This window comes from Erythrolamprus reginae, chromosome 2, assembly GCF_031021105.1.
Source record: "Erythrolamprus reginae isolate rEryReg1 chromosome 2, rEryReg1.hap1, whole genome shotgun sequence".
Classification (NCBI taxonomy): domain Eukaryota; kingdom Metazoa; phylum Chordata; class Lepidosauria; order Squamata; family Dipsadidae; genus Erythrolamprus; species Erythrolamprus reginae.
In genome coordinates this window covers 138,629,990-138,650,855 of record NC_091951.1, presented here as the reverse complement: position 1 = coordinate 138,650,855, position 20,866 = coordinate 138,629,990, and the positions used below count along the sequence as shown (strand labels likewise).

At 44.6% G+C, this 20,866-nt stretch overlaps 1 protein-coding gene across 1 annotated transcript in view; it reads right to left on the bottom strand.

The window, feature by feature from the left end:
- The window catches only part of STXBP2 (syntaxin binding protein 2), a 209,452-nt gene extending 209,048 nt beyond the window's left edge, over positions 1-404 (bottom strand). The window contains exon 1 of the mRNA XM_070739625.1: positions 401-404. The gene's annotated coding sequence lies outside the window, so the exon portion shown is untranslated. The remainder of the gene's footprint in view (positions 1-400) is intronic.
- Positions 405-20,866: the final 20,462 nt, after the last annotated feature.

Here is a 20,866-nt window from a genome sequence, read left to right as displayed (position 1 = left end):
AGTGAAACCTTCCCAGCTTCTTCAGGACATAACTCCCCCCCCCTTAGTACAGCATATAATTTTGCATACTTAATCGCTGAGATATGTAGGGCTTGTTATAGCTCTAGTTGACCTGCACGGTTAAGTTGGGGCACTGGGTGGAGCCGGAGAGGACGTGTTTTCTTTCTCTGTCTCCCTCTCTGGAAACTTCTGGAACAGCTCAGACAAGATGTTGTAATCTGCTGGACTGGATTCATTGCTCTCTCTGGGTGGCGCCTCTGGATCAACAGCTAAGTGAACCGGCTCCCGGGATTTAGTCATAGCTGTAGGGAGAACATGGTTAGGGGTTGGGCCTGCCTCCCAGTCAGTGTTCAATGGCCAGCAGTCGCATAATTGATCTATATGTCGCCACCATTTTGGGCCATTCCCCAGGCCTATTATGTAGGATTTGGGGCCTGTTATTTCCAAGACTTTCCCAGGTAGCCATAGGGACCCCATGGCGAAGTTTCTTTTGTATGTGGGGGCATTTATTTGGAATGTTCTGATCCCCTCTGTTCTGGGATTTTCTGTTTTAGTCCAATAACCTGGCTGCAACCTGTCGAGGACAGACCGGAGCTTCCGGCCCATCAGACATTCAGCAGGGCTTTTGCCTGTAGTTGTACTAGGATAAAGTGACCAGATTTTAAGATTGGGAAAGAGGGACACCATTGGGGGGGGGGCAGGAGTAAAAAAAAATCGCAAAAACTTTTTTGCAAAAAAACCTCTCTTTTTCTCTCTCCCTCCCTCTTTCTTACTCTCTTCATCCCTTCCTCTCTCTTTTTTCTCTCTCTTTCTCTCTCTTCCTTCCTCCTTGTCTCTTTCTCTCTCTCTCTCTCTCTCTTCCTTCCTCTACTTTTCTCTCTCTCTCTCTTCCTTCCTCCCTTTCTCTCTTTCTCTCTCCCCCCTCTCTCTTTCTCTCTCTCTCTTCCTCTCTCTTTCTCTCTCTCTTTCTCTCTTTCTCTCTCTTCCTTCATTGACACTTCTCCTGGCATCAATAAATCTCCAACCATTCTTTACTAGAATTTTACTCAATTCCTGCCACTCCTGTAGAATAAATCATAGAAGGAAGTGAATCTTCCTGGTGCTAAGAGGACTGCAAGCCACTTCCCCAATTCTACCTCCCAATCCATGTTTCTCTTGCTTGCACCCAAAGAAAATGACAGACCAAATTTGAGAAGCAGAGCACACAAATAGAAGCTGTCTCTGCTTTGGCATGGATAAAGCAGTATTGTCGATTTACACCCTCTACGTATGATAGTTGGAACGTTTCCATTCAACAGTTAGAAAGCCATGCAGAAGAGCTCCAACAAGCAATTTTGCCATGTTCCTGAGAGAGGTTCAGAGACTGGAAGCAGAATCATACCTGTCTCCTGGAGTGATTTGGCGACACATGACTTACTATTTGTTCAGTATGAAAGATTCACTCACTGTACAAACAGCCATGACCCAAATAAGCATATGTTTGCTATCTATACACATACTATATTTTATGCTTACAGGGCATAATTCAACTTGTCATCTATGTGGAGAAAAGCGGGTGGGAAAGGCTCTTCCAAAGGCTTACCTAGTATGTCCTTTGAATGCAAGAAGATAACCTGTCAAAATAGCAAAAGTCTGCTTAGGAAGTTCCTTGGTCGTCTTTTTGCTTCACCAGATAAATAAGCAGGACAGTAATTGGGGAAAAACCATATTGTCTATAGGTTGGAGGAGCAGATGGATGGACAGATAGGCCAATCTATTTCTTTTATAGGTTTACAATCAAAGACAAAAGAGATTAAAATTGATATCGGCAACAGAAAGTGCCATCGAGATCTTCCAACATGTGAGTCATCATGGCTGTTAGGGGAGAATTTCAGAAGAAAGAGGTTGTGAAACTAAGGAGACTAGGTTCATTTTTTGTTGGATTCCTTCTTCTGACATTTCTCGAGAAAGAGCATTCCTTATGTAACTACTGATGGAACAATTCTCTCTCTTTGCTGTCTACTTCTTTTCTGGACTACATGAGTCATAACAACTCAAAGAAATTGGTTTGATAAACTTCATACAGCTCTGACCTAATTTTTCTATAAAATGGGGGTGCTTAACTCTTTCCCTCTTTCACAAATTATCCCTTCTTTCCGACACCTTTTCATCCTAGAACTTTCCTGATGAGTGCTGTATGTAGACTTTACAAGGAGAAATCAGCTGAATGGAATAGATGAGCTAGGGAGCTGGAACATCATATAGTCGGAGCTTTTCCCTTCCTTTTCTCATTTTAATGCCCTTATTTTTTGGGAGACCCCTCTCGTCTGAAGCAAGATGCGTGCTCTGAATCCTGTCAGTAAACTCGGAAAGTCTTCTTAACAAGGTAGGCAGAAGTGGATTTCCATCTAGGAATTTCTGATAGGAAATTCTAGGCATTACATATACAGTGTTCCCTCGATTTTCGCGGGGGATGCGTTCCATGACCGCCCGCGAAAGTCGAATTTCCACGAAGTAGAGATGTGGACGTAAATACACTATTTTTGGGTATGAACAGTGTCACAAGCCTTCCCTTAACACTTTAAACCCCTAAATTGCAATTTCCCATTCCCTTAGCAACCATTTAGATTATTACTCACCATGTTTCTTTATTAAAGTTTATTTTAAAAATATTTATTAAAGGTGGACGAAAGTTTGGTGATGCCATATGGTGTCATCGGGCGGGAAAAACCGTGGTATGGGGGAAAACTGCAAAGTATTTTTTAATTAATATTTTTGAAAAACCGTGGTATAGACTTTTTGTGAAGTTTGAACTCATGAAAATCGAGGGAACACTGTAATAATTTTGTTAAAGCCCACTTGTTAACTATTAAGCCTGGTTTGTCTTGGGGTTGATGGTCTTGATTAAAATAACTTTGATATTCGCTATTCATCTTCACTCTTACAAACTAATCTGACTTCATTTCTTCCACTCCTACCTCCACACAGCAACAAACAACCATTCTTAGAGTTATTGGGGAAAGTGCCTAGTTGCAAAACTGCCAACATGTTTGTGAAGGTAGATTCAGTGATGGGCTCCTACGGGTACCGTCAGGTATGCAGAAACGGTAGAAAAAATTTGAATTGTTTTCTTTTTTTCCCTTCTGGGCTCTGGGTATGTTTTTCTTATCGCAGTAAATGAGGTTGAATGTATATAATTTTAGAAGAGCTGTGTGTGTGTGTACATACACATACAGTTTATATAATAGATAATGTATATTTTTGTCTGCCTGTGTGTAATACGTATGTACACATATGGCATATATACATAGAATTAAATAGTATATTTTTGATATTCAGTAATAGTAAATAGATAGGGAAATTGTATCTCTTTGAGGCAAGGAGAGGCCAGGCACCCTAACGCTAACCCAAACACTTGATGTAAATGACATCAAGTTGGCCACCTTTAAGCCAGTCACATGACCTTTAAGCCACCTCGTCACGTGATCGTCAAGCCACTCCCACTTGGTCACATGGATGGCAAGCCACACCCACAAAATAAGCCACACCCACAGTGTGGTACCGTGTTTCCCCGATAGTAAGACCCCCCCGATTGTAAGACATATGGGGGGTTTCAGGGGGGTCGGCTTATATAAGCCATACCCCGAAAGTAAGACATATGTCTTACTTTCGGGGAAACACGGGGGGTATTGCGGGGGGGAGCCCGATGACCTCCAGAAGACCCAGGGATGGTTTCTTCAGCCGCCCAGCAGCTGATCTGCTCGGCAGCGCGGCAGCAGCCCTGGCGGCAGTTCCCTCGGCCCCAGCACCGTCCTTCGCTTTGCCAAGAATTTGCAGCGCTGGCGAGGGAGCTGCGCGCCCAGGAGAGTCTCCCTTATGCTCCCGCTGCTCCCGCCGGCGTCTCAAGCGGATGCCGTGTTGCCTGTCCCGGCCGGTAAGCTTCAGAGACGCCGGGTGGGCAGGCGAGGCGAGCGGCCGGAGCTGCGCCCTCCTTCGCCCGCCTCCTTTCCGGCAGCTCCCCGTGCGCCCTTCGCCTCGCCACGGCGAGGCGAAGGGGATGGGCGCGCGGGGAGCTGCCGGAAAGGAGGCGGGCGAAACGGCGGCCCTGGCCGAAGCGGCGGAGCAGTTCACGGCACTGGCGAGGGAGTTGCGCGCCCAGGAGAATCTCCCTTACGCAGCCTGGTGCCAGCTGGCGGTGGCGCGCTGCGTAAGGGAGACTCTCCTGGGCGCACAACTCCCTCACCAGCGCCGCGAACTGCTCCGCCGCTTCCCCACCTTCGTTGCTCTTCCTCCGCCCGCCCCCCTACACACACACACACACAATCCGTTTTCGACTCACGCAAGTGCCCCCAAGTCGCCCTTTTTCAACTACGGCAGCCCGGGCTCCCAATTGCGCGGCACGTCGGGCGCTGGCCAACCCCCCCGAGCCGCCTCCCAGCACCAGGTAGTCAAAGGAGGCAGCCGGCGAAGAAGAGGCACGGAGTTGGGCCATGGCGGCGGCGGCGCGACGAAGAGGGGGAGGAAGACGGAAGGCAACTGCCGGGCAGAAAGCAAAACGTGGGCGAGGCAGCCGCATCCCACCTCTTTCCCTCCTCGCGGGGGTCGAAAGGGTTAATTCTCCTGCCCTCGAGGCCAGGTCCCGTCTTAAGCTACCTCGAGATGGCCAGAACTCTTCCACGGCCTCTCGGATTGGCCGCGGCATCCGTCAATCCCCGGAGGAGGCGTGAGGGAGAAGTAAATTCCGTCTCAGGAAAAGTATCCTCTTGCTGAGGGCTTCGCGCTGCTGCTACCTTCGAGGTTTTTGACTGGGGCCGTCGCTGGCTTTGATAGAAGGGGTGTCAAAGGATAAGCGCAAAGCCACCTTCTGACTAGAAATGGCGACTTGGGGTTCTCCTCCTCTCTATAGCCAACTATTGAACTGCAGAAAAAAATGTAAGACATACCCCGAAAGTAAGACATAGGGGGGCTTTTGGGGGTAAAAAGATAGTAAGACACTGCCTTACTATCGGGGAAACACGGTAGTAAAAATTTTTGCAGCTCTTCACTGGATATTTTATTTGTTCACAACAATGGGCATTTCTAGGCACTTGATTATCCAATCGTGTGGCAAGGACTTGAATCCTTTATTGTAAACAAAGCAAGTTACCTTCAAATTGATCTTGCCTTGCAGTTTTTTTACAAGCAATTTGCAAGTTAGGAGTAGATGTTTTGTTCTTTTGTTGTTTGGGCAGCTTCCTTTCTGCTCAGGTGGACACAGCTTGCTTTTAATTAGATAGTGTTGGATTGCATCAGCTACCACACCAGTTATAAGTCTGAAAATTCTTGATAAGCAGGTTGTTGAGCTCCGATACTGAATAGGCAGGAGAATGATGGAGTGACTTCAGCTTTTTATTAGGTTACAGGAACTAACTTCCAGCAGCAGTATACACAAGGCAGGGGGTTTAAATATGGAACCAATCTGGAAGGGAACCAATCAGAATGTTCCTACCATCCTAGCTTCAAATGGTGATTTTTTAAAAAAAATTAGAGCTTTTATGCATCTATCTCAGCCTAACCCACGCACATTTGTTTTATTTAGAATTCAAGAATATTTAAGAGGATGGCATCATCAAATTATTAGATCAATTATTAGCATGAATCTCTTTCCTGCAAAATCTGCCTTTTCTGTTTCTACCAGCACTTTCAATTCTACATCACTAATTCTACATCATAATCATTAAGTGTTGTGCCTCATGATTCTTGACAAATGTCTCTTTTTCTTTTATGTACACTGAGAGCATATGTACCAAAGACACATTCCTTGTGTGTCCAATCACACTTGGCCAATAAAAGAATTCTATTCTATTCTATTCTATTCTATTCCATTCCATTCCATTCCATCCCATCCCATCCTATCCTACCCTATCCTATCCTATCCTATTCCAGCAGCCACTCCCCATAAGCTAAAAGAAAGTGGCCTGGATTTAAAGCAGCTGTTCTGATTTATGGGGCCACTTCTGTGGGATAAGTGGTTTCCGAAGTCCCGTGGACTCCCTTTCCACCTCTGAGATGAGCCTTCTGAAAGACCTGCAGCCAGACGCGATTGTAGCCTCAACAACAGCTGTTGTCACAGTATTACCACACACCTGTCCAGAAAAAGGAAGCAAGAGAAAAGGAGATCTGATGACTTCCTGGAGAAATGAAATCCAGAAGACCATGTGAAGAACTTGAGAGCTCTATTTTAATCCATTCAGAATCTCTCTCCTTCTCAAGTCTGTAACCAGAAATCATGTATGGCAACTCAATAAGCAGGGGAGCAGATCTTCCATGCAAGGTTTGGCGTTCTCTCCCTCCTGAGCCTGCAGAGCAGAGTAGACTCAGCACTGAAGGTAATTGACTGAAAACCTGGCTGTGGAGTGTGGGGAGGGGGAATGCGATATGGAACACTTCATAATGTGTGCAAAATGCAGTCGCGCGAGCTATTGTGGAGCTCCCAAGATCTGCCCACATTTCAACAACACTCCATGAACTGCATTAGTTGCCAATTGGTCTCCGGGCACAATTCATAGTGCTGGCTATGACCTGTTAAAGCCCTACATGGCTTAGGCTCAGACTAACTACGGGACCGTCTTCTGCCTCATTCATCCCAGTGGCCAGTTAGGTCCCACAGAGTTGGCCTTCTCCAGGTCCCATCAGCCCAATGCAGTCAACTCGCGGGGCCTAGGGGAAGAGCCTTCTCTGTGGAGGCCCCAGCCCTCTGGAACAAACTCCCTCCAGAAATACGTACCGCCCCCTCCCTCCTGGTCTTTCGTAAAGCTCTGAAGACCTATCTCTGCCGGCGGGCATGGGGACTGTGAGCCACAATATTGTACCCAGCCGATATGAATGATTGAATTGGATGAATGTGGATGACTGCATAAGGGGTTTTTAGATTTTTATTAATTTTGTATATGTCTAAAAAAATAAATAGATTAGAGTTTTTGGAGAGCGGCGGCATACAAATCTAATAAATAATAATAATAATAATAATAATAATAATAATAATAATTATTATTATTATTATTATTATTATTATTATTATTATTATTATTATTATTATTTGCATTTACAGTGTTGTAAGCCGCTCTGAGTTGCTTAGAGAAGGATGGCATAGAAATCTAATAAATAAATAAACAAACAAACAAACAAACAAACAAACAAACAAACAAACAATGGCCTTCACTGGCTGTAAATGTTGGCTTGTAGAGTGCCATCTACATGGGAAATGTATCTAAAGCAGGTTGAAAAGATACAAAACATGGGATCTGATTTGATCATCAGTTCCTGGAAGAAAATGAAAGTCTGAATGGAAATCTGGAATGAGACCACAGGCCACTTGGAATGGTCAGACAGAGAAAATGGACAAGATTCCTTTGCTTGTAAAAATTATGTAGAAGAAAAAAATTGCTCTAGAGCCACAAGCTATTCTTGTTGACCTTTCTTCCTATTTATTGCTATTAAGAAGGTGGAGCTTTATCCTCCAATGTATCTTTTCCTCAGATATCTCCATTGAAGATTCACTGATGGTTTTTATAAGAGGACCATTCGCTGTGCTGAGCTGTGGTCTACACACTCATCCTTGAGTTGGCAGGAAACTATATTGACAAAAATGTGCTGCCCTTATTCTATCTTTATTGCATCTATTTTGATTCAGTGACAAATAGTATTTTCCTCATTATACACCTAGAGCAGTGATGGCGAACCTTTTTTCCCCTTGGGTGCCGAAAGCGCATGGGTGCGTGCTATCGCACATGCGTGAGTGCCCAAACCCATGATTCAATGCCTAGGGAGGGCAAAAACAGCTCCCCCACCAGAGGCCCTCCGGAGGCTGGAAACAGCCTATTTCTCAACTTCTGGTAGGCCCAGTAGGCTAATGTTTCACCCTCCCCAGGCACCAAAGGCTTCCCTGGAGCCATGGGTGGGTAAAAACGCCCTCCCCCATTCCCCACTCTCTGGAAGCAGAGGCTCTCTGGAAGCAAAAAACGCCCTCTCAGAGGATGAGCCAAAAGTTAGATTAGATTAGATTAGATTTATTGGATTTATATGCCGCCCCTCTCCGCAGACTCAGGGCACAGACTTAGAAAAAAGTTTGACAGTGTGGAGGGAATTATTTGTTTAGTAGAGTGATGGCGTTTGGGAAAAAAATGTTCTTGTGTCTAGTTGTCTGGCCGGCACACACATGCATGCTGAAGGTTAGCTAGGCAATGGTTCATGTGCCAGCAGATAGGGCTCCACATGCCACCTGTGGCACCTGTGCCATAGATTCACCATCACTGACTATAGCATAAAACAGGAGGCATTACTTAAAACAATTGATTCCTTGGAATTGGCTTTCCTTCTAACATCTCAGTAGGTAGCAAAATGTTTATCAAGACAGTGAAATGAACTTTCAAATTCAGCAAATGCGAGTTCCTCTGCCTTTTTTTTCTTGATAGACTAAGTGCTGAGAAAATGAATGAGATCAGACATGCAACCACACAAACCCTCACACAGTCATGCTGGAGCTGACTTGGCTATTTCCAGAAATGAGAAGATGGTAAAGCAGTGGAGTGCCATTAATCTTTCTTGTCTGATCAAACTCCCCCACACAGACACACACAAAAAAGGAAGATGCTCCATTTATAGAGGAAGCCAAATGTATATTGTAAGGATGAGCAAGACATAAGTCAGAAATTGAGCAACAAAGTTAAAGGGTGGCATGCACTGGTGGGTTCCTCACTTTTAGGATCAGTTCACCCATACTGGTAAGGGCCCCCCTTGTGACATCACAATGATGTCACCAAACCAGATTGGTCAGTTTCCAGTCCATGGCCACTGCCATCTATCTATCTATCTATCTATCTATCTATCTATCTATCTATCTATCTATCTATCTATCTATCTATCTATCTGAAAAATACTCGAGACAGGCAGGTTCAAAGACGGTTCCTTTATTAAGCTCTTTTTGGAAAGTGACATTCAGCAGGGAACGCGTCTGGCTGTCAATGAGAAAAGCCGCTCTATTTATACATTTGCGGCTCGCGCCAAAAGGAACTGTCATGCATCTGAACCAATCAGACGCGACCTCTTGTTATTTACATTTTCTGCCCAGAGACAGCTTCGTACAGGGTTTTAAACTATTTACATGGACTCAACACCCCTCCCTCCTTAGTTCAGAACATGTCAATCAGTTAACCATGTGATGTAGTCCTCCAATCTGCTTGGTCTACGCGAGGCTCTCTCCGACCTGCGCAGATCAGTTGAGTCCTCGCTTTCAACAGTGGAGGTCGGTTCGCCTGTACCTCCCCAATGCGGCTGGGGCCGAGTTTGAGCTCCGGCCCGCTGGGTTGAGTGGGCAGGCACAACACCGACCTCTGAGGACGAAGATGGCTCGGCGTCGCTAGAGGACCTTTCCTGGCTTGGTAAGTCCATTTGTAATTCCAGTAAATCGGGTTGTGAGTAAGATTCTGATAGGGGGGAAGAGTTTTCATTAGCGGTTTGTCCCTGGGAGGATTCAATGCGTCCTCTTAAGTGATCAATATGCCGCTTCCACATGCGGCCATCCTCTAATTGCACAAAATACGTTTTGGGAGCAGTTTGCTTCACAATCTTGCCCTTAATCCAATTTAACCCCCCATCAAAGTTTTTAGCAAAAACATTTTGTCCCAGGTATAAATTCCTTTCAGGAGTTACATACATATTATCAAGACATTTATTATTACAATATCATGGGTGTAACCTGTCCAGAGGTGATCTGAGTTTTCTCCCCATTAAGATTTCTGCAGGACTCTTGTGTGTAAGGGAATTGGGTGTGATGTGCTGCATTAACAAGAATTTGTCCAGATGTTGCTGAACTTCTCCAGGGCCTGCTCTGCGCAAGGCCTCCTTGGCCACCCTTACGTAGCGTTCCGCCAGACCATTAACCCATGGCGAGTAAGGTGATGTGAGTGCGTGTCTGACCCCCAAGTTACTTAAAAATATTTCAAATTGTCTGGCTGTCAATTGGGGCCCATTGTCTGACACCAAGATGTCAGGACAACCATGAGTAGAAAACAAATGGTATAAAACCTTTATGGTGGCACAAGTAGTTATATTACTCATTGGAATTATTTCTACCCACTTTGAGAAAGCATCTACCACAATCAAAAAATACTGAGACCCTATTGGACCTGCGAAATCAATGTGTATCCTGGACCAAGGCCCCGCAGGTTTCTCCCATTCTACTGGAGCTGTTTTGGGGGGATTAGGCCATGACTCCTGGCATGGGTCACACTTGGCTACCCACCATTCAATGTCTGTGTCCAGACCTGGCCACCACAAGTGCCCCCTGGCTAAGCTCTTCATCCTGACAATCCCAGGATGGCCCACATGTAACATAGTGAGTACTTTGGTTTTCAGGCTTTCAGGAATGATTACTCTATCACCCCACAATAGACAATCCTTAATAAAAGACAATTCTAACCTTTTGGTTTTAAACTCACTTAATTGTACCTCCTCGGGGTCTCCGTGCCATCCCTTTAGTACACAATTTATAACTTTTTGTAGAGTTGGGTCTTGCTGGGTGTGCGCTGCCACCTTCTTTGCTGTGGTTAGTGAATTTTCCTCAACATCTATTATTAACACATCTGCAGATGGGGCTGGATCCTCCACTAATTCTGACATAGGACACCTACTTAGACCATCAGCGTGGTTGATGGTTTTGCCCCCTTTGTGAATCAGCTCATACTGATACCCTGACAGAAATAAGGCCCACCTAATTAATCTGGGGGACATAAATGGAGGTATTGGCTTGTTAGAAGCCAGAAGGCCCAATAAAGGCTTGTGGTCAGTGATTAATTCAAACCTCCTTCCAAACAGATAGTTATGGAACTTTTTAACACCAGCCACTAAGGCTAAAGCCTCTTTATCTAGTTGGCTATAATTTCTTTCAGTGCTGGTCATTGTTCTGGAAAAGAAAGCGATTGGGGCTTCAGTATTATTGGGCAGTACATGAGCTAAAACCCCACCTACCCCATAAGATGATGCGTCGCACGTAAGCCTGACAGGTAGTACTGTACTATATTGAACCACCACGCTTTTGGAGGTTAATAGTTGTTTAATTTGAAAAAAGGCTTCGTGCTCAGTTTTGCCCCAGGTCCAGGGAATCCCCTTCTGAAGTAGGCGGTGTAGGGGTTCTGCTGCCGTTGCCTTCTGTTTTAGAAAGATAGAGTAAAAATTAAGAAGGCCTAGAAATGCTTGTAGTTCTGTTTTATTTGTTGGCTCTGGCGCTTCCCTGATTGCTTTTAATTTTTCCGTAGTGGGGTGGATGCCATTCCCATCTATTCTATATCCTAGGAATTCTACACTCTCAGTTCCCCACACGCATTTGTCAGGTTTGATCCTCAGCCCTTTTGATTGCAACCTGTACAATACTTCCCTTATTCTTTGGTTTAGTTGTGATTGGTTTTCCCCAGAAATAATTATATCGTCAAAGTAGGGAATAGTTCCCTTAACCCCAGACAATAAACGTTCCATTATGCTTTGAAAAATCCCAGGGGCTATGCTTACCCAAAATTGTAGTCTGGTGCATTTAAAGGCACCCCTGTGTGTGATGATGGTCTGTGCCAGTGATGTTGGTTCATCGACTGGGAGTTGCTGGTAAGCCTGTGCCAGGTCAATTTTTGCAAACACCCTCCCTTCCCCCAGGGAGTGAAGGATTTGTTGTACCACTGGAATGGGGTAAGGGTGATGTTGTAGGTCTTTGTTGAGTGTGGATTTATAGTCCGCACAGACTCTTAAGGAGCCATCTGGTTTTAGCGGGGTGACTATGGGTGTTTCCCAAGGCCCTTGCTCTACGGGAACCAGGATGCCCTGGGCGATGAGTTTATCGAGCTGTAGGTCAAGCTTGGGAAGAAGAGATAAAGGCACTCTTCGGGGCTTGAGTCTGACAGGGGGAACCTTAGGATCAATAGAGAACGATATAGGGGGCCCTTTATAAGTACCCAAGGTGGGGCTAAAAACCTCTGGAAATTCCTGTAAGAAATTTGGAATGTTATCAGAGTTAATCGTACAGATACCCGAAATTTCAATGCCCAATGGTTCCATCCACGTTAAACCTAGAAGAGAGTGTTTAGCCCCTGCAACCACAACCAAAGGAAGGGAACATTTAACATGTTTAAAGTTAATAGGTACAGATACTTTCCCCAAGACAGGTATGATGTTCCCCTGAAAATCTCTTATTACCAATGTGGTTTGCGATAGATCAGATTTTAAGAGGTTAGGCATGTAAATCTTAAGTTTTTCCCATGGCATAATAGTGTATTTAGACCCCGTGTCCAGTTCCAGATTGCGTGGTCTGTTGTTTAGGAGCAGCGAGATTACGATTTTGCTCCCATTTTTCATTGTTCTGCTATTCACAGAAAATTGTTCGTTACCTCTTGAGTAGTCGCGGTTAGCGGTTGGGTAGTTCCTGCGGCTGGAACCTCGGGGAAATCTGTAGTCTCACGGTTGGGGTGTTTGGTTGGAAAATTGCGGCGGACGAGGAGTGGAGAAGGATTCCCCGGGCAGGGGGGCTCTGCAGGCCTCAGCGATGTGGCCACGGCGATTGCAGCGGCGGCAGATGGCATCCCGGAAGGGGCAGCGTTGGCGCGGATGGTTCCCTCGGCAGCTGGAGCACGGGGCGGTGGGGCGAGGGTATCTGGGCTGTCTGGATTGGTCACTCTGCAGGAGGAGACAGTTGTCCTCGGCGATGGCAGGTGGGCTGAGGTCGTCTGGGGCCTCGGCGCGGGAAACAGAAGAAACGATTTTGGAGATGGTTTCTCTCTTGTCGTGTTCTTTCAGCTCTTTGGCGGCAGCGTCGGCGACCTCGGCGGTTTGTGCCAACTTGATTACCGCCTGGAGAGTAGGCTCGTCCTCGGTGAGGAGCTTGTTGCGAACCGTGGAATTTTTCATCCCGAAGATGAGTGCATCGGTGAGGCGAGCTTCCGGGCTGTCAAACTTGCATTTTGACAGCACCGTTCGAAGTCGCGTGACGAATTGGTTGATCGTCTCGGAGTCGAGTTCTGTCATTCTGGAGAACTGGTGCCTGAACACGACAGCTGGCTTCGTGGGTTTGAAATGGTTGGCGAGCCTTGTTTGTAGGTCGTCCCACGGAACGGATTTCGCTGGCAGCGGGTCGGTTAGAGTCTGGGCGAGGTCAAAAATTTCTGGACCGCAGTAATTCAAGAAGATTGCCCGCTTTCGGTCGGCGTCGGCGTCTCGCATTCCGGCGGCTTCGAGGAAAATCTCGAACTTGGCCATGTAGGCGTCCCAGGATGATTTCTCCGGATCGAAGAATTCAGGAGCCCGGCCGATTTGAAGGTTGTTTATCTTACACGCGTGGTTCATCCCATCCTCGTCGCCAGTGAAAAATACTTGAGACAGGCAGGTTCAAAGACGGTTCCTTTATTAAGCTCTTTTTGGAAAGTGACATTCAGCAGGGAACGCGTCTGGCTGTCAATGAGAAAAGCCGCTCTATTTATACATTTGCGGCTCGCACCAAAAGGAACGGTCATGCGTCTGAACCAATCAGACGCGACCTCTTGTTATTTACATTTTCTGCCCAGAGACAGCTTCGTACAAGGTTTTAAACTATTTACATGTACTCAACACTATCTATCTATCTACTTATCTATCTATCTATCTCTATCTATCTATCTATCTATCTATCTATCTATCTACTTATCTATCTACTTATCTATCTATCTACCTACCTACCTACCCATCTATCTATCTATCTATCTATCCATCCATCCATCCATCCATCCATCCATCCATCTATCTATCTATCTATCTATCTATCTATCTACCTACCTACCTACCTACCTACCCATCTATCTATCTATCTATCTATCTATCTATCTATCTATCTACTTATCTATCTATTTATCTCTATCTATCTACCTATCTATCTATCTATCTACTTATCTACCTACCTACCTACCTACCTATTTACTTACTTACTTACTTACTTACTTACTTACTTACTTACTTACTGCACTGTGCATGCAATCGCCATCTTGTTTTTGGCTTTCTTTTTTCTTTTTTAAAAAAATTGAATTTAATTTTTGGGGAATTTAGTTTCTTATTTTATTTCTCTTCTGAGCATGCGCAGAAGCCGAGTTTCCAGCACTGTGCATTAGGTCACCATCTTGTTTTTGACTTTCTTTTTAAAAAATAAATAAATAATAATTTAATTTTTATTTGATTTGATTTTTCTTCTGAGCATGTGCAGAAGCCGAGTTTCCGGCACTGTACATGTGGTCCCCGTTTTGAGGAAGCACACCAGCAAGGTAAGTTAGAACCCACCCCTCCTTGGGTCCCCTCAACTTTTCAGTCCCAGCAATAGCGCATGGCTGGAAAATAGGAGAACAGCATTTTTCAGCTGACCAATTCCCTTCCCCTATTTTGCAGCCAGGCACTAATTCCCTTGCCTCCTTCCCATCTATATTTGGTTTTCACTCCCATCCTGAAAGCAAAAGGAAGTGAGGGGCGGAAGGGGGAAGAAGGATAGCTCAGATTATTATTATGATTTTTTGCTCCTATATATTCTGTTGTTTAGGTATAAATTTTGTTAATGTAGAAATTTTATTTAGAGCCTACTGAATGTTGTGGTTAGCTCTGGCCCTGCTCCTGCCCCAAGGACTGTGGATGTGGGGGAGACATCCACATGCTGCAGGCCTGTTTTGCCCCCGGTGGAATCTGATGATGAAGGCTCCTCTGACCAAGAAGACATGAGTGACAGGGAGGAGGAGAGTGTGGCAGACAGCTCAGAAGGAGATCAATTATCTAGCTCCTCCTTGGATTCAGAACAAGAGTTAATGATACAGCCACGCATGCGGAGAGCGATGCATAGGCAGCAACAAATGAGAGATTATTATCAAAGAAAATTAGGCCACCTGTGGTTCGGTGGGGCTGTGGTAATTAGTGAGGCTGCTATAAAGAGCAGCCTGTGGGTTTGGCCATTGTGGAGGATTATCTGATCGTTGAGTTTCGTGGCTGCTTTACTGACTTTGACCTTTTGTGTGCTGATTTTTCCTCGCTTTGAAACTAAACCACAGCAAAGTGTGTTTCACTTTGTGAAAGAAGGACTGTGAATTGCCTCACAGCTGCAAGATAAGTATCACAGAACTGATAAGGGACTTGTACAAATTACCAGTTTGTTTGGAGACTATACCAAAAGAGGGCTTAGTTTAAGTGAATTTTCATTATAAAGAACATTGTTTTGAATTTTCAAACTTGTGTGTGTCTGCAATTTGTACCTGTGAATTTTTGGGAGGAGTCTACCAGAGAGCCTGACAGAACACTGAACAATGGAGCTAACTGTCTGCCTGCAATCATTTATTAAGAGTAAATCCCACTGAAAATAATAACCTTACTGACAAGTAAATATGCATAGGCTTTACATGGTTGAGAGATAGGGCATTGACTATCAAGTGTATTATAGAGAGAAATGAAAACTTCTGTAACAACAGATATTTTGTGTCTAGACCAGGTAGCAGTGTGTGTGTGTGTGTGAGAGAGAGAGAGAGAGAGGAAGAGGAAGAGAGAGAGGAAAGAGAAAAGAAGGAAGGGACAGGGAGAGGAAGAGGAGGGAGGGAGGAAGGAAGGTAAAATCAGATGAGGGAGGAAGGAAGGTAAAATCAGATGAGGGAGGAAGGAAGGCGAGGGAAGGAAGGTAAAACCAGGGCAGGAGGAAGGAAGGTGAAATCAGAGGAGGGGGAAGAAAGGAAGGAAGGTAAAATCAGGAGGGAGGGAAGGAGGGAAGGAAATGAAAGGGTTTCATGTGACTGGGTGAGAGTGTGTGTGATGTCGGATTGGCTATGCCCACCCAGGTTTTGTGGCTCTCAGTGTTTTGTTTTCTGTGGAAAATGGGTCCAAATGGCTCTTTCAGTGTTTAAGGCTGCTGACTCCTGAACCAAACTAACAAAAAACCACAAACAATTTAATGCCTCCTGCATCATTTTTATTACCTCCATGATATTAACCATTCAATTGTTAAGGTATCCAAGACTTATAGCTTATAGCAGAGGTAGCAGATCACATGAAGATACATATGAATAAAATCCACATATCAATCAGTAGGGCTCATATAGGGCATTAAGAAAAAGTCAGAGAAGAAAGAAAGAAAAGAGAAAAAGAGAAAAAGAAAGAGAAAAGGATATTTTCATAATCCTGAGATTAACTTATTCCATTCACTCTGGAACAGATTACGATGACTGCAGCGTGGAAACTAACTATGACAGTATATCTCTACCTTGTGAAAAGAAGACACCAGCTACACCATTGGATCCTGATATGAAGACTCTTACCGGTATGATATCTGTATTACTAAATCTGTTTCAATGTCACTCAGAGTCTTTCCTTCCTAGGAATCTTCAACAGAATCCAACCTCAGCTTTGGCAATGGAAAGAACTGTCTTCACTCTCTTTGATATTTTGTTTTAGGTTGACACATATTTTGAAGAACTGAAACAGTAGTGTAAAGATTCTTAAATTGTAAATAGTTAAATAGTTTTATTAGTTGTGTTTTAACTAAGTGTGTGTATGGTCTACTGTCTGTCTTTGTTAGTTGTATATGGCTTGCTGTCATGCCCTTTGTTAAAAGGACATTATAAATTGTTATTGTTATTGTTGTTGTTGTTGTTATTATTATTATTATTATTATTATTATTATTATTATTATTAATTTGGATATCTGTGACGCCGCTGAGTTCTAATGAAGGCAATGCCTTCAAAAGGGACAGAGAGCAAGGCAAGCCAGTGGGGCCACTCACGAAAGCGAATCCTAGAAAGTAGAAACTGGACACATTCTCTCTCTGGGTGAAGTGACATGGTGTAGAGCCATGCGCTTCTATTTATTTAGGAACATAAGGAAATGGGGTATGATTACATATACATGTCAAAATAATACATAGCTTCAAACGTATCTTTGAGCTTCTCCCTTTCCCATGCATATCAAGGAAAGGAACTTCAAGGATCTTTATACATATCAAGGAAGGAACTTCATAAAAGGCAGATGTTTATTCGCACCTTTCTTATCTGGCTTAATCTCCCTTAATTGGCCTGCTGGTTTGTGTTGCTCCAGGCAATGAAACTTCCTCCCTTTGATCCTATAATGTCCTGTCCGGAGTTGTGAAAGCTTTAGAGATGTTTATTCTGAACCTCTGAACCAGGGATGCAGATTAGGTTTACGGCCTTTCCTTGTCCTGGGGTTTTTGAATCAGGGTCACACAGAGAATATATATATTTCTATGCTAGAATTCCAGATTAATAAAAATCCTATCCCAACATAGTTTGATATACTGCAACATCTCCTACTTTTTTATTTGAATGCAAGCACCTTATGTCGGTGCTCTGTTCTTGTTATATCCATCGGATCTTCACAAAACAGCCCTAGGGGGGGTTTAAGAGGCTGAGTAGATTCATACAATACATCGTGAACAAAGGCAGAACGACACATAGAAAACAAGGAAGGAATACATTGGATAAAACAACATAACAATATAGCAGCTGAAATGATACCTATCACATACATAAAAATTACCCTTAACCAAGAGCCATCAGGAAGCCATGACCATAGAGCATTCCACCAATTGGGTAATATGTCTGTGCCCATGTTGTCCAACAATTGTTTCATCCCTTTAATCTGTTCTTCAATGGTGGCAGAGTTATCAGTGAGATTGAAACAACACATGTTCTTAACTGCCTGACAGCCTCGATGGTGCAGTAACAATAAAAAGTCAATGGCAGCCCTGTTATCTAATATCGCATGTCTCAGGTCAGATTGCTCTTCATTTAAAGCAGTCAAGGCGATGGAGGTTCTGTTAATATCTTTTGCCAAGGTACAAGCAAGCTTTCCTATCAAACGCTGATTGTACGCTGCCAAAGCGGGCACTCCTACAAGTGAGGCAGTTAAAGAAATATATTCAGCTTTGTTCAATAAGACAATGCTATCATCACAGGTGTTATCCAAGGGAATAACAGTTCTGCGTTGCCGATGTTGGTGAGACAAAAGTACATCTTGCTTGGAGGGGAGAACAGGAACTAGGCGGGTCAGGCTACAAATGGTTTCAGATAGGTTTGCTGGAATATAGTTGAAGGTCCTGTCACCACATGTAAAAAACCATCCTGGGGGAAGCAGAACATGACCATAGGCAAATGATACATTTTGAATGGTTGAGCAATTGCGCTTCCACATGGCAGGTGACAATTTCAAGCAGCGTGGGTGGGATTGATGGGTGGAACAGTTAACAATACGGGCACACGCCACATCTGCTCCTATGGCAACGTGAGGGGTATATAATGACATTGCTCCAGAAGGGAGACGATATGACTTGGGACCCCATTCATAATACCGGGCATGATGTAGTTCCTGGGCAGTTAAAAACATTGACAAAGAGGAATCATTAAGGAACACAGGAAGGGGGGTGCATACAGGGATCAGACAATGGCCAAGAACCATATGCATATCAACAGTTTGCGACAAACAAAATGTAGACAAGTTGGAAATATTTGCCAGACGTAGCCAAATATTGTACTCCATCCGTTGTTGCAGGTCCATAGAACGTCTGGGGCGGGTATAAGTGGGAGCACGGGAACAGGTAGGAAAAGCAATAATAAAAAACATGCACAAAAAACACAATAGAAAAATTAAAATGTGTAGAAAAAATGGCGTACATGACATTGGTCCATTTAATTTTTCCCATAGAGTGAAATGGGAGGCGCGTTTGTGAATGCGCAAAACAGGGCATCCTCGTGGAGGAAAGTGTCCTGGAGGGTCAGGAAAAACCTCATCATAAGGTGGAGGCTGATGCAGTCCGGATTCTTGGATGGGCGTGGGAACAGCCTCTGTAGGTGAGGTGGACATCATTGATCAAGGATACAGCACTCAGAGAGGTCAGGGAGGGATTGCTTCTTTTCCTTAGTTTTTGGCAAAAAGGGACGCACGTGCCGGCCAGGGACCCAAAGAACACGACCTTCCAATTGCACAGCAGCGTATCCTCGGCCCCAGGTGATGAGATCTGCGGGGCCTCTCCAGGTCAGATCTGGAAGTAACCTGTAATAAACGGGGGGCCGGGGGGGCAAGGATTCATGCGTGGCAAAATGTCGCTGTGCAGCAGTAGAGAGAGCGGAGGGCCCAGTTAAGTTTAGAAAATTAAGAGTAAAAAGTACTCTGTTTAATTGGTTTTGCAAGGACGGGAGGCCCGGAGGGATTTTCTCCATTTTTAATTTTTCTAGCGCCCATTTTAAGTTCTTAGAGCATCCCATCGTTGCAAAGGTACGAATACAATGGTTGATAACATGTTTCGTGGTCTCGCCTCTCTGTGGGGAGGCCATAATAAAGCCAGAATAAGTATCAACGGAAACATGTAAATATTTCCAGGGCGCAAAAGGTTGGAATTGCGTAACATCCATTTGCCAAATTTGTGAAGCCTCAAGACCACGCGGGTTGACCCCCATGGGAATGGAGTTAGCATGCTGACTGCATGTGGGGCACTGCTGAACAATGGCCGAGGCTTCAGATTTTGAGATGCTAAATTGTTTGGCGAGAGCTTTGGCATTTTGGTGAAAATAGGAGTGGCTCTCCCAAGGGGTAGGGGAGGACAGAGAAAAAACAGCAGGTGACCGTGCCGCCTTATCGGCAGTGTCATTTCCCTCGGTTAGCATTCCTGGGAAAGGCTGATGACTGCGTACGTGAGCAACAAAAAAGGGAGCAGTCCTAGCCATAACTAGCTGCTGGAGAGTCAAAAACAAGGCCATTAAGGAGCTCTCCACAGCCGGAGACAAATAGGCATTAAAAATGTTAAGAATAATCTGAGAAACATACAATGAGTCTACAACAAGATTAAAAGGTGTATCAGGTAATTTCTGAAATGCCAAAATGGAAGCGGACAATTTGGTGCATTGAGAAAGAGCAGAATTTTTTTTTAAAAGGATGGGTGAGGCATATCAGCGGCAAGTAAGATATCCATGTGGTGCAAAGTGGTACAAAAGAACGTTCGCATGAGAGAGGCGAAAGGGCTCTAGCAATGAATGCACCACATATTGACACATAGTAGGGCTGTTTAACATGCCTTAAGACAAAACTTTCCACTGAGAGTGAGAAGTAAGATAACTATTGTTGAAAACAGGGAAAGTAAAAGCAAACAACAAACAGTCTTGGGGTTGCAAAAGAATGGAAAGGGGGAAAAAAAACATCTTTCAAATCAACTACAGCCAGTTTAAAATTTTGAGGAAGAAGATTGGGGTTGGAAGAAGGTTATAGATTGTAGTAAGATTTTTAAAAACAGTCTGACAATAAGAAGAGGTAAGACCATATTCAGAGATTGCTTGTTTCAATTTTTTAAGAACTGAGAAAGCAATAGGTTGATAGACCGGGACAGCGCCCGTGAAATCAACAGGGAATTGAGAAAGGGTCTCAAGATCATCTGGAGAAAGGGATGGGTCAGCGTGGGTGGAGGCCAGCCCCCACACAACCGCGCTGCCAGAAGAAAGATCTGAGCAAAGAGGAGAGGAAAAGTAAGCAGAAGCAGAAGTAGGGTGTGCCTGGGAGGGCAGGGGTGGCATAGGAGGGGGAGGAGGAGGTAAAGATATGGGAGCAGGGAAATCCTGAGGAGGTATAGGCACAGGGTCTTGGGGGGGTATAGGTGGAGGAGGAAAGGGGTCGGTAGGAGAGGAGGGACAAGGTGGAGGTGGTGCCGAAGGCTCGGCAGGATGAGTGATAGAGAGGTCAGAGGGAGAGAAAGAATCAGAGTTATGAAAATGAAGGGCTGCAAGAACAGCCTTCCAAGTTAAAAGAATTGGCACAGGAGCCCGAGGCTCCTGGTCGAGATAAGTACCTATCTTAATCCAAACGGCAGGCTTTATTGAG